Source organism: Aquarana catesbeiana, linkage group LG06 (genome assembly GCF_042186555.1).
Source record: "Aquarana catesbeiana isolate 2022-GZ linkage group LG06, ASM4218655v1, whole genome shotgun sequence".
Lineage (NCBI taxonomy): Eukaryota > Metazoa > Chordata > Amphibia > Anura > Ranidae > Aquarana > Aquarana catesbeiana.
This window is the reverse complement of record NC_133329.1, coordinates 84471961-84487150: the sequence shown is the minus strand read 5'-3', so window position 1 is coordinate 84487150 and position 15190 is coordinate 84471961.

Sequence of the window (15190 nt, the reverse complement as noted above, 5' to 3'; positions counted from 1 at the left end):
GGACTGGTCTGCAAGACTTTCCAGCGGACTTTCAACAGACTTTTGATGGACTTCCGACGGACTTTTTAACGAACGGACTTGCCTACACACGATCACACCAAAGTCAGACGGATTCGTAAGTGATGATGTACACTGGACTAAAATAAGGAAGTTGATAGCCAATAGCTGCCCTAGCGTCGGTTTTTGTCCGTTGGACTAGCATATAGACGAATGGATTTCTGGGTCCGGCGGAGTTACGACGTAAACATTTGAAGCGTGTTCCAAATCTAAAGTCCGTCAGATTTGCGACTGGAAAAGTCCGCTGAAGGTCCGGTGAAGCACACACACGGTCGCATTGTCTGGCGGATTTGGTCCGCCGGACAAGTCCAGTCAAAAAGTCAGACCGTGTGTACGCTGCATTAGTCGTGAAAGGGGTATAGACCTATATTTATTCCAGGAAATTTAAATTCACTGTTGACTGAATCACTACCTCTACTGGAAATCTGTTGCAAGCTCCCACTAAGCTTTCAGTAAAATAATACTTACTAAAGTGAGTTTTTTATTTTTCTCCATTTAGGCTTCAGACGTATTTCCTGCTGCCCTACTGTTTTTTTTTCATTGAAATTTATGCCATTTTTTTGAAAGACCTGCTGTGGGTATTTTAAAAAAAGTTGTCCAAAGGTGCAGATAGTTAATAGTAGGTGGTCACATTTAAAACAGATTTTTTGTTTTTAACATCTGAGTATTTTTGTATTTATTAATTTATTTTTTTAGTATAGACCTATGTTTATTCCAAGAATTTTAAATTCACTGTTGACTGACTCACTACCTCTACTGGAAATCTGTTGCAAGCTCCCACTAAGCTTTCAGTAAAATAATACTTATTAAGGTGAGTTTTTTATTTTTCTCCATTTAGGCTTCAGACGTATTTCCTGCTGCCCTACTGGTAGGCAAGGTAAGAGTTTTTGGGGTTTTTTTCATTGAAATTAATGACATTTTTTTGAAAGACCTGCTGAGGGTATTTTAGAAAAGTTGTCCAAAGGTGTAGCTAGCTAATAGTAGGTGGTCACATTTAAAAGAGATTTTCAGGTCAGTAAATATTTTCAAATACAGGAGGCATGGGTATGCCTATGTGTGTGCTTGAATCTTGGTGTGCTTTGTGAATTTCTTCCAGATCTGTGCAGTAATCCAATGTGAGACTATCCCTCTGTGCAGGAGCTTCCTGTAATAAAGACTGCTCACTGATGATCTCTTTCTTTGTATAGCGTGACTGGTCTTGTCTCTGCCCCCTTCTGTAGTTTTCCTGCAGCCAGCCTGTAGTGGATGGAGCTGCTGGGTCCCTCCCACAGCTCTGCTCTCTGCACAGGCTATGTACAGGATGGTGATGATGTCACTACTACTTTTATGTGGTAATATCCCAGTTTCCCAAAGGATTTTGTACACACCAGTCAATTTTTATCCTTTATGGCTGTTGAAGAATATATTTAAATGAGAGTTTTTGTATCTGGAATGTAGCTTTAATTAAAAGCAAACACAACCAGCTGATCCGGCGCTTGTGGACAAGGATCACTTGTATAAATGAATGAGCTGCTGCTATAATAAATAATTACTAGAAACAGACAACCTTAGAAGTTCATAGCATGTAATTCATAGGTTGAAGCAGCACTTAGAGGTGATAAGAATAAACACCAAATAGTGGTAAAGAGCCCTATAAAGGGCGAGTCCGAAAAAGACTTTGGTATTCCTAAAGAGCGTTCATATGGGATCTTGTCAGAAGAGATGACAGTCCTTCATGGCACCACGTGACACCGCTCCCTTCAAATTTATCACTCACCAGAAGGATCTGATAAAACAGCTTTGGTATATAAATGGATATTTGGCAAGCAGCAACACCACTTCCTTAAATCCTTATCGATAGTCTTAAAGGGTTAATACATCACTTTTGACAGATATGGCCAGTCAGATAGGATTTCCACTTTTTGGCTCATTGCTGGCTTATTGGCTTGTGACATAAGGAAAGCAAAACAATTGTCAAAGGATCTGCGGGAAAAGGTAGTTGAACTATATAAAACAGGAAAGGGATATAAAAAGATATCCAAGGAATTAAGAATTCCAATCAGCAGTGTTCAAACTCTAATCAAGAAGTGGAAAATGAGGTGTTCTGTTGAAACCAAACCACGGTCAGGTAGACCAACTAAAATTTCAGCTACAACTGCCAGGAAAATTGTTTGGGATGCAAAGAAAAACCCACAAAAACTTCAAGTGAAATACAGGACTCTGAAAACATGCGGTGTGGCTGTCTCAAGATGCACAATAAGGAGGCACTTGAAGAAAGATGGGCTGCATGGTCGAGTCACCAGAAGAAAGCCATTACTACGCAAATGCCACAAAGTATCCCTTTTACAATATGCCAAACAGCACAGAGACAAGCCTCAAACCTTTTGGCACAAAGTCATTTGGAGTGATGAGACCAAAATTTAGCTTTTTGGCCACAACCATAAATGCTACAATTGGAGAGGAGTCAACAAGACCTATGATGAAAGGTACAGAGGTGGATCGCTGATGTTTTGGGGATGTGTGAGCTACAAAGGCAGGAAATTTGGTCAAAATTGATGGCAAGATGAATGCAGTATGTTATCAAAAAATACTGGAGGAACATTTGCATTCATCAGCCAGGAAGCTGTGCATGGGATGTACTTGGACATTCCAACATGACAATGATCCAAAACACAAGACCAAGTGGACCTGTCATTGGCTACAGCAGAATAAAGTGAAGGTTCTGGAGTGGCCATCTCAGTCTCCTGACCTCAATATCATTGAGCCACTCCGGGGAGATCTCAACCATGCAGTTAATGCAAGACAACCCAAGAATAATACACAGTATTAAGAACTGGGGTATGTAAAGTTTTGTTTAGGGCCATTTGGGTAGTTTCTGTTGCCATTATGATTTAAAAAGAGTAAACACAGTTGATTGATTATAAATGGCTTCAGCCAAACACTAACCACGAGTGAAAGAAAAGTTTTTGTGTTATCAATCATATTCTCTGAAAAATGGCCAAGAAATCATAAATTCTGCCAGGGTATGTAAACTTATGAGCACAACTGTAAATGGATATTTGGCAAGCAGCGACACCACGTCCTTAAATCCTTATCAATAGTCATAAAGGGTTAATACATCACTCCTGACAGATATGGTCAGTCAGATAGGATTTACACTTATTGGCTCATTGCTGGCTTATTGGCTTGTGACATAGGGAAACAGAAACAATCCTCATAGTGTGAACCTGTTTTAAAAGTTTTATTCCAAGCAAAAGAACCCCCTTTAAGATTTACACTTACAAACTGTTAAATATAAAAAAAGAATCTCATGGTATAACCATCTGGTCTGTACAGCATAGCCCAATACTCTCTCACCGTTACAAAGAAATTTCGTCCGCAATGATGCCTGGGTGGAGATCATAGCAGCTGACAGGTACAACAAGCCGTCTACCCATGCCTAGACGCGTTTCGTCATTACGTCTTTCTCAATAGACGTGACTAGACGGGGCGGCCGTATAACTTTTATAGTCCATGTGTCTGTGTGCTCAGGTAATTTAACCCATCCTACACACACGCCATAGCTCCTCACCACGGGACGCTAATATATATATATATATATAAACAATATCATGTTTTTATAGTGTTTTCATATATGTAGTTAATAAAAGTAGATGTGGTGATTCAGTACATGAGATGTAATGTTATGTATGGTTTATATATTAGCGTCCCGCTGTGATAACCGGTGAGGAGCTATGGCGTGTGTGTATGATGGGTTGAATTACCTGAGCGAGTTTCTAGTAATTGTTTATTATAGCATCAGCTCATTCATTTATACAAGTGATCCTTGTCCACAAGTGCTGGATCAGCTGGTTGTGTTTGCAATCGATGTTGTTGTTTTAATAATCTGGCCGCTATGGATGCATTGCAACTTTAGAGTAATCGACAATTAAATTTGGATACTTTGTTTTCCACCAAAGCAGATTCTAGGGAAAACACTGGTATTATTAGTGCTTTGCTAGCTTTAGGGAATGCTCTAGAGAAACAGGTGAAAACTTGGTGGGACATTTGCTCATTTGAGCATTACCTAAAAGAGAAAATAATCATGCAGAGCCTTAGATGGGATGTCAGTCCTCAAGATGGTTCATGCCGCGTACACATGACCAGACTTTCCGTCAGAATAAACTTTGACGGTTTTTCCGACGGAGTTCCGACGGCGTCCCGACAGAGTTCCGCTGAAACGGACTTGCCTACACACAATCACACCAAAGTCCATTCATTTAGAACGCTTTGACGTACGACAGGACTAGAAAAGGAAGTTCAATAGCCAGTAGCCAATAGCTGCCCTTGTGTCGTTTTTGGTCCGTCGGAATAGCATACAGACGAACGGTTTTCCCGATAGGAATTGATTCCGTCAGAAACATGTTCTATTTCTAGGCCCGTCAGAATTTTTGAAAAAAAAAGTCAGCTGAAGCCCACACACAATCGGAATATCCGATGAAATGATTCCGTCATTCTGCCAGAAAGTCCGGTCGTGTTTACGCGGCATTAGAGGACCACGATTCCCAATCTGAATGGCTGCAATTCTTTAACGGAGTAGGGATTAGATTACAGGAATAAGTTCTTAAAAGGAAAAGATTAAAGATGAATAAACTGGAACAAAAGATAGAGGAATACAAATTAAATTAGATCCTTTTAAAACCAAACCACAAGTGATATAATTTAACAAAGAAACTAAAAAGAAGTTAGAGAAAGTCGACCGTGACACGCAAAAAAATAAATTTAGGAAATTTCATTGTGACACGGGCGCCTTAAAAAATAATCTGATTTATGCATGGCAAAATGCAAGTCAGAGCATGGAGAATATGAATGTAAAAAAAACACAGGTGGAGGGTCTCGTCATAAGAAACATTCGACCACAGACTGGAAATAATGGGACACCACGTAATGGAAATATGACTGCTCCCAATCAATCCAAAGTACAAAATTCTTCTAATAATTACAATAGAGGAAGGGAAAGTAATGCATACATACCAAGAGGTGATAGCAGTGTGCATCACAATTATTATACACCGAACAATGCTGACTATTCACAAAATAATAGTGACTATGCGATGCCATCACCTCTACCCATATCAAATCGTTATGATCCTTTGTATAATTGTGGAGATGTCTACAATCCACCATCACCCTATTCTCATATGTCATCCGCCCCTCTTTTAAAGAGAGGAGGAAGGGGCCACCACCAAGGACGTCCCTTCTCCAGGGAACAGGGCGGTCGACCAGGGAGGGGCCGCCTGCCTTGAGCATTTTATCAGCCCAGGCCACAAGGATGGTGGAACCCTCCAGAGTGGGAGAGACCTCAAATAGGACCCCCTCAGAGCACAAATACAAGAAGGATAGACCATTCAGAGAATGTAAGGCAGGACGCAGAGTCCAAGAGAAAAAGGAGAAGAGAGACAGAATAACTGGATTTTTTAACCTCACTGATGTTAAATTAACTGACAAAGAAATTTACATTTTAAACACAGGTTTAAAGTGTGCAATAAAAAAATACATACGACCATGACCAGACTGCTTGTTGTACCTGTCAGCTGCTACGATCTCTGCCCGGGCATCACCATGGATGAGATTTCTTTGAAACGGTGAGAAAGTATCGGGCTATGCTGTACAGACCAGATGGTTATACCATGAGATGCTTTTTTATATTTAACAGTTTGTAAGTGTAAATCTTAAAGGGGGTTCTTTTGCTGGAAATAAAACTTTTAAAAGAGGTTCACGCTATGAGGATTGTTTATCCTTATGTCACGAGCCAATAAGCCAGCAATGAGCCAATAAGTGGAAATCCTATCTGATTGACCATATCTATCGGGAGTGATGTATTAACCCTTTATGACTATCGATAAGGATTTAAGGAAGTGGTGTTGCTGCTTGCCAAATAAAATAAAAAAATAATATCATAATAATAAATAGGGATGGGCCGAACACCCCCTGGTTCGGTTCGTATCCAGAACACGCGAACGGACCAAAAGTTCACGCGAACATTCGAACATCGTTAAAGTCTTTGGGACACAAACGTGAGAAATCAATAGTGCGAATTTTAAAGGCTAATATGCAAGTTATTGTTCTAAAAAGGGGTTTGGGGACCCGGGTGCTGCCCCAGGGGACACGTATCAATGGAAAAAAAAGTTTTAAAAACAGACGTTTTTTCGGGAGCAGTGATTTTAATGATGCTTAAAGTGAAAAAATAAAAGTGAAATATTCCTTTAAATATTTTACTTGGGGGGTGTCAATAGTATGCCTGTAAAGTGGCACTTGTTTGTCCCTGCACAAAATGACATTTCTAAAGGAATAAAAGTCATTTAAAATGCTTGAGTCTTTAATATAATGTCGGGTCCCGGCAATATGGATGAAAATCAGTGAGACAAACGGCATGGGTACCCCCCCAGCCCATTACCAGGCCCTTTGGGTCTTGTATGGATTTTAAGGGGAACCCCGCACCCAAATTAAAAAAAGAAAAGGCGTGGGGCCCCCAGGCCCTATATACTCTGAACAGCAGTATACAGGCGGTGCAAACAAAACAGGGACTGTAGGTTTGTTCTTATGTAGAATCTGTTTGTAATTTGGAACAGGTACATTTTGTAAGTGTAGCTCCAGCCAAAAAAAATATATTTTAAAGCTGTTTGGAAAACATAGGGAGGGGTTATCACCCCTGTAACATTTGTTTTGCTAACTGTGCCCCTGTTCAGAAGATTTCACCTCACTTTCTGTTCCAATGACAAATGGATTTTGAAAATTTGGGGTTTTTAAGGAAAGCAAGGATTGGTGATAAATTAGTGGAAGAGACACCTTTTTCCCATATTAACTCTTGCAGGAGAGAATTTCCCTTCCTAGGGGTAGATTTCCTCTCACTTCCTGTTTTCTCCCTCCGTTTGTAAGTAGGAGTCGTTTGTAAGTCGGATGTTTGAAAGTAGGGGACCGCCTGTATATACTATACAGCCTGCCCTATACACTCTGTGGAAAATTGAGCCTTAGGTGTTGGTGGTACCAGAACACTGTAAGCCCTCACAGTTACTCTTGGTGGGCGCTGGAACGGGCCTTGTTGTGAAATATTATATCAAGAATTGTAATTACATGCCCCTGTTAAACGGGCAGAAAAATTGGGCCTTAGGCGGTGGTGGTGGAAGTGGTGGCACAACACTGTAAAACCTCACAGATACTCTTGTTGAGCGCAGGAACGAGCCCTGCTGTGAAATATTAGATCAAAAATTGTAATTACATGCCCCTGTTAAATAGGGGCATAAAAATTGGGCCTTAGGCAGTGGTGGTGGTGCCACAACGCTGCAACCCCTCACAGATACTCTTGTTGAGCGCTGGAACGAGCCCTGCTGTTAAATATTTGATCAAAAATTGTAATTACACGCCCCTGTTAAACAGGGGCAGAAAAATTGGCCCTTAGGCAGTGGTGGTGGTGCCACAAAACTGCAACCCCACACAGATACTTTTGTTGAGCGCAGGAACAAGCCCTGCTGTTAAATATTTGATCAAAAATTGTAATTACACGCCCCTGTTAAACAGGGGCAGAAAAATTGAGCCTTAGGCAGTGGTGGTGGTGCCACAACACTGCAACCCCTCACAGATACTCTTGTTGAGCGCAGGAACGAGCCCTGCTGCAAAATATTACAGCAAAAATTGGTCCTTAGCAACTGGTGGTGGTGCCCAGAACCAAAAATGTTCTTAGAAGCTATCAACATGAACATTGAGGAGGAATAGGATAGTCACTCAGCATAACAGGATAGTCATTGAGCAACAGCATAGGCAGTCTTGAAGGGATCTCACATTCATAAAAAAATTAATCGGTTACATCAGCATCAGGTGTTTGGTAGTTGGTGATCCAAGACTGATACATTCTTATGAAGGTGAGCCGATCAACCGAGTCAGTGGACAGGCGCACTCTGTGATCGGTTACAAAGCCTCCAGCAGCACTGAATGTGCGTTCCGAAAGAACGCTGGATGCAGGACAGGCCAGTAGCTCAACTGCATACTGTGCAAGCTCTGGCCAGTGATCCATCCTCAAGACCCAGTAACCCAGTTGATTTTCGGTTGGAAAGGTCTCCAAGTCTAATCTTGCCCCTAGGTATTCCTGCACCATGTACAACAGACGTTGGCGATGGTTGCTGGAACCGATCAGACCTTGGGGCTGCGGACTAAAAAATTGTCTGAACGCATCGGTCAGACGGCCACCTTCTCCACCGCTCCTTCTGTGACTGACCGAAGCCTCGGCAACACATTGTCCAGGAGTACCAGGAAATTGTAACATCCCAGGCTCTGGAAACGTATTGCACAAACCTTTCTGCAAGGCCTCCGAAAGATGTTTCATCCTCTGCTCCCTCTGCGATGGCTGGATAAGTTCCTTCACCTTACCCTTGTAACGTGGATCAAGAAGGGTTGCCAGCCAGTACTGATCCCTCTCCTTGATACCTCGAATCCTTTCGCAGGCTTTGCAGAATCAGGGAGGCCATGCAGCGTAGGTATGCTGAGGCATTCGGTCCGGAGTCCTCTGGGTCACTAAGGATGACCTGATCCGCAGCCGCCTCCTGCCAGCCACGTACAAGTCCATGGGTTTCTGGGGACTGGAAACGATCCCTTGAAGACTTGCTGCTGAAGTTGAGTGCCATACTCCACCTCCATGCTGACACAATCCTCCTCCTCCTTTTCCTGTGTGATAGGTGGGCCTGCAGGAATACTGTCTTGATAAAAGGGGCCTTGAGAGGTAAGGAAGTCCTCCTCTTCCTCCCTCTTTTCTGCCTCAAGTGCCCTGTCCATTATTCCACGTAGCGTGTGCTCCAACAGGTAGACAAGAGGGACAGTATCACTGATGCATGCACTGTCACTGCTCACTAGGGATGAACCGAACACCCCCCTGTTCGGTTCGCACCAGAACTTGCGAACAGGCAAAAAATTTGTTCGAACATGCGAACACAATTAAAGTCTATGGGACATGAACATGAATAATCAAAAGTGCTAATTTTAAAGGCTTATATGCAAGGTATTGTCATAAAAAGTGTTTGGAGACCTGGGTCCTGCCCCAGGGGACAAGGATCCATGTAAAAAAAAGTTTTAAAATGGGCCGTTTTAATAATGCTTAAAGTGAAACAATAAAAGTGTAATATCCCTTTAAATTTCATACCTGGGGGGTGTCTATAGTATGCCTGTAAAGGGGCGCATGTTTCCTGTGTTTAGAACAGTCTGACAGCAAAATGACATTTCAAAGGAAAAAAGTCATTTAAAACTACTCACGGCTATAATGAATTGCCGGTCCGACAATACACATAAGAGTTCATTGATAAAAATGGCATGGGAATTCCCCACAGGGGAACCCCGAACCAAAATTTAAAAAAAATGACGTGGGGGTCCCCCTAAATTCCATACCAGGCCCTTCAGTTCTGGTATGAATATTAAAGAGAACCCCAGCCAAAATTTTAAAAAAAAATGGCGTGGGGTCCCCCTCAAAATCTATATCAGACCCTTCAGGTCTGGTATGGATTTTAAGGGGAACCCCCACCAAAATTTAAAAAAAAAATGACGTGGGGTCCCCCCAAAATTCCATACCAGACCCTTATCCAAGCACGCAACCTGGCAGGCCACAGGAAAAGAGGGGGGGACAAGAGAGCGCCCCCCCCTCCTGAACCATACCAGGCCATATGCCCTCAACATTGGGAGGGTGCTTTGGGGTAGCCCCCCAAAACACCATGTCCCCATGTTGATGGGGACAAGGGCCTCATCCCCACAACCCTTGCCTGGTGGTTGTGGGGGTCTGCGGGCGGGGGGCTTATCGGAATCTGGAAGCCTCCTTTAACAAGGGGACTCCCAGATCCCGGCCCTCCCCCCTGTGTGAAATGGTAAGGGGGTACCCCTACCATTTCACAAAAAAACTGTCAAAAATGTTAAAAATAACAAGAGACAGTTTTTGACAATTCCTTTATTGAAATGCTTTTTCTTTCTTCTATCTTCTTTCTTCTATCTTCTATCTTCCTTCGGTTTCTTCCTCCATCTTCTTCTTCTGGTTCTTCCTCCCCCCCGTTATTTAAGAACCGTCAGAAGAGGAGAAGCGTCACACAGCAGGAGCCTCCCTCCATGCCATCATTGATGCGGAGCGGCCCGAAAAGAAGATGAAGACAAGAAGATGAAGAGAAGAAGATGAAGAGAAAAAGATGAAGAAAAAGATGAAGAGAGAAGCGTCAAACAGCGGGAGCCTCCCTCCATCCCATCATGGATGCGGAGCGGACCAAGGAGAAGAAGATAAGAAGACGCCACGGAGGAGATGCCGGACGAGAACACCAGGGGAAAAACCAGAAGAACCAGAAGAACCAGAAGAAGAAGATGGAGGAAGAAACCGAAGGAAGATTTAAGATGGAAGAAAGAAGATAGAAGAAAGAAGAAGCATTTAAATAAAGGAATTGTCAAAAACTGTCTCTTGTCATTTTTAACATTTTTGACAGCTTTTTGTGAAATGGTAGGGGTACTTTTGTACCCCCTTACCATTTCACATGGGGGGAGGGCCGGGATCTTGGGGTCCCCTTGTTAAAGGGGGGCTACCCCAAACAGGGCCGTCTTTAATTTTGATTGGGCCCTGGGCAAACATTTTCTTGGGGCCCCACCCCTCCATTCTGAGACATACAAAAAATAGCAGGTAGACTCAAAATCAGTTTACTGCAGCAGATCACGCAGCAATTGTAATTGTTTGCCAGAGGTTACAGCCTATCCTTACTGCTCACTGGCTGGTTTCTAGAGGTTACAACACATAATTTCTGCTTGCCGATTGGTTGCTAGAGGTTGATGTACATTATTAGCCCTCACTTGCTTGCTAGGGGTTACAGTACATCATTATCACTTACTGATTGGTTGCTAGAGATTAAAGCAGATCACTACTGTTCGCTGATTGGTTGCTAGAGGTTAATGCACATCATTACCTCTCACTGAGCAGTGGAGCAATCCCAAATAATTGAGCAAGTAAAGGGGCACATTAATACACATATTACAGGAGAGTGTCAGAGAGTGCAGACATACTGCAGGAGACAATCAGAGACTGTGGACATACTGCAGGAGACAATCAGAGACTGCGGACATACTGCAGGAGATTACCAGAGACTGCGGACTTACTGCAGGAGATTACCAGATACTGCGGACATACTGCAGGAGACAATCAGAGACTGCGGACATACTGCAGGAGATTACCAGAGACTGCGGACTTACTGCAGGAGATTACCAGATACTGCGGACATACTGCAGGAGACAATCAGAGACTGTGGACATACTGCAGGAGATTACCAGAGACTGCGGACTTACTGCAGGAGATTACCAGAGACTGCGGACATACTGCAGGAGACAATCAGAGACTGCGGACATACTGCAGGAGACAATCAGAGACTGCGGACATACTGCAGGAGACAATCAGAGACTGCGGACATACTGCAGGAGACAATCAGAGACTGCGGACATACTGAAGGAGACAATCAGAGAATGCGGACATACTGAAGGAGACAATCAGAGACTGCGGACTTACTGCAGGAGATTACCAGAGACTGCAAACATACTGCAGGAGATTACCAGAGACTGCGGACATACTGCAGGAGATTACCAGAGACTGCGGACATACTGCAGGAGATTACCAGAGACTGCGGACATACTGCAGGAGACAATCAGAGACTGTGGACATACTGCAGGAGACAATCAGAGACTGCGGACATACTGCAGGAGACAATCAGAGACTGCGGACATACTGAAGGAGACAATCAGAGAATGCGGACATACTGAAGGAGACAATCAGAGACTGCGGACTTTCTGCAGGAGATTACCAGAGACTGCAAACATACTGCAGGAGATTACCAGAGACTGCGGACATACTGCAGGAGATTACCAGAGACTGCGGACATACTGCAGGAGATTACCAGAGACTGCGGACATACTGCAGGAGACAATCAGAGACTGCGGACATACTGCAGGAGACAATCAGAGACTGTGGACATACTGCAGGAGACAATCAGAGACTGTGGACATACTGCAGGAGACAATCAGAGACTGTGGACATACTGCAGGAGACAATCAGAGACTGTGGACATACTGCAGGAGATTACCAGAGACTGCGGACATACTGCAGGAGACAATCAGAGACTGCGAACATACTGCAGGAGATTACCAGAGACTGCGAACATACTGCAGGAGATTACCAGAGACTGCGGACATACTGCAGGAGATTACCAGAGACTGCGGACATACTGCAGGAGATTACCAGAGACTGCGGACATACTGCAGGAGATTACCAGAGACTGCGGACATACTGCAGGAGATTACCAGAGACTGCGGACATACTGCAGGAGACAATTAAAGACTGCAGACATACTGCAGGAGACAATCAGAAACTGTGGACATACTGCAGGAGACAATCAGAGACTGCGGACATACTGCAGGAGACAATCAGAGACTGCGGACATACTGCAGGAGATTACCAGAGACTGCGGACATACTGCAGGAGATTACCAGAGACTGCGGACATACTGCAGGAGACAATCAGAGACTGTGGACATACTGCAGGAGATTACCAGAGACTGCGGACATACTGCAGGAGATTACCAGAGACTGCGGACATACTGCAGGAGATTACCAGAGACTGCGGACATACTGCAGGAGATTACCAGAGACTGCGGACATACTGCAGGAGATTACCAGAGACTGCGGACATACTGCAGGAGACAATCAGAGACTGTGGACATACTGCAGGAGACAATCAGAGACTGCGGACATACTGCAGGAGACAATCAGAGACTGCGGACATACTGCAGGAGACAATCAGAGACTGCGGACATACTGCAGGAGACAATCAGAGACTGCGGACATACTGCAGGAGACAATCAGAGACTGCGGACATACTGCAGGAGACAATCAGAGACTGCGGACATACTGCAGGAGACAATCAGAGACTGCGGACATACTGCAGGAGACAATCAGAGACTGCGGACATACTGCAGGAGACAATCAGAGATCGCGGACATACTGCAGGAGACAATCAGAGATCGCGGACATACTGCAGGAGACAATCAGAGACTGCGGACATACTGCAGGAGACAATCAGAGACTGCAGACATTATACAGGAGATGGTCAAAGAACTTTCAGCAATGCACAGCTTTACAGTTGAATAACACAGCTCAGGGTTTCAGCAGTCAGGCATTTTATGGGTGTAAAGACATACCTGGCCAGCCAAACTCACTACATACATTCAGGTGTGTGGGCGGGGCTTCCACTCTCTGCTCTCACTACAACAGTTCCACTGATGCTTTGTGTTGGGGGCTGCATCACCTATGAATTGGGGCCCCGATGACAGCTTTGCAGAGCGCACAGAGGATACAGGAGGATGTATTCCCGCGCTAGTCAGCTGAGAGGGGCGGGGCTGGGAGCTCCACTGACGCCGCCCACGTGCAGCCTGTGTACTCGCATCTGTAGTGAGAGCCAGTGATCGGAGTGGGAGTGTCATTGGAGCTCCCGGCCCCGCCCCCGGACCTCTGTATTCACCAGCCAGTATAGAGGAGGCGGGGCCGGGAACTCCAATGACACTCCCACTCCGATCACTGGCTCTCACTACAAGCCGTCACGTAGGCGGGGTCAGAGCGTCAGTGGAGCTCCCGGCCCCACCCCCTCTCAGCTGGTTAGCACGGAATACATCCTCCCGTGTCCTCTGCGCACTCTGCAAAGCTGTCATCGGGGCCCCAATTCACGGCTAGCGCGGGCCCCCCAACAAAGATTGGGCCCAGGGCAAGTGCCCCGTTTGCCCTGCGCTAAAGACGGCCCTGACCCCAAAGCACCCTTCCAATGTTGAGGGCATGTGGCCTGGTACGGTTCAGGAGGGGGGGCGCTCTCTTGTCCCCCCTCTTTTCCTGCGGCCTGCCAGGTTGCGTGCTCGGATAAGGGTCTGATATGGATTTTTGGGGGTACCCCATGGCCGTTTTTTTTTTACATTTTGGCGCGGGGTTCCCCTTAAAATCCATACCAGACCTGAAGGGTCTGGTATAGATTTTGAGGGGGACCCCACGCCATTTTTTTTTTTAATTTTGGTTCGGGGTTCCCCTGTGGGGAATTCCTATGCCGTTTTTATCAATTAATTTTTATGTGTATTGTTGGACCAGCAATTCATTATAGCCGCGAGTAGTTTTAAATGACTTTTTTTCCTTTGAAATGTCATTTTGCTGTCAGACTGTTCTAAACACGGGAAACATGCGCCCCTTTACAGGCATACTATAGACACCCCCCCGGTACAAAATTTAAAGGGATATTACACTTTTATTGTTTCACTTTAAGCATTATTAAAATCACTGCTCCCGAAAAAACGGACGTTTTTAAAACTTTTTTTGCATTGATCCATGTCCCCTGGGGCAGGACCCAGGTCCCCAAACACTTTTTATGACAATACCATGCATATAAGCCTTTAAAATTAGCACTTTTGATTTCTCCCATAGACTTTTAAAGAGTGTTCCGCGGCATTCGAATTTGCCACGAACACCCCAAATTGTACGCTGTTCAGCGAACTGGTGAACAGCCGATGTTTGAGTCGAACATGAGTGCGACTTGAACTCGAAGCTCATCCCTACTGCTCACCATCCTCGTGGCCTCTTCAAATGGTGACAGGACAGTGCATGCATCCTTGATCATGAGCCACTGGTGTGGCGAAAAAAAGCCAAGCTCCCCTGACCCTTTCCTGATGCCATACTTGCACAGGTAGTCATTGATAGCCCTCTGCTGCATGTGCAGCTGCTGCAGCATTGCCAACGTTGAGTTCCACCTGGTGGGTATGTCACAGATGAGGCGGTTCTTGGGCAGGTTGCATTCCTTTTGGTGGTCAGCCAGCCGAGCACTGGCATTATATGACTGGCGGAAATGCCCACAGACTTTCCTGGCCTGCCTCAGGAGATCCTGTAAGCCTGGGTACCTGCACAAGAACCGCTGCACCACCAAGGACGTGAGCCAAACAGGGCACATGGGTCAGTTGTCCCTGTCGGAGGGCGGAGAGGAGGTTGGTGCCATTGTCACAAACCACCATTCCTGGCTGAAGCTGGCATGGTGTCAACCACCTCTGAGCCTGCCCCTGCAGAGCTGACAGAATCTCTGCCCCAGTGTGGCTCT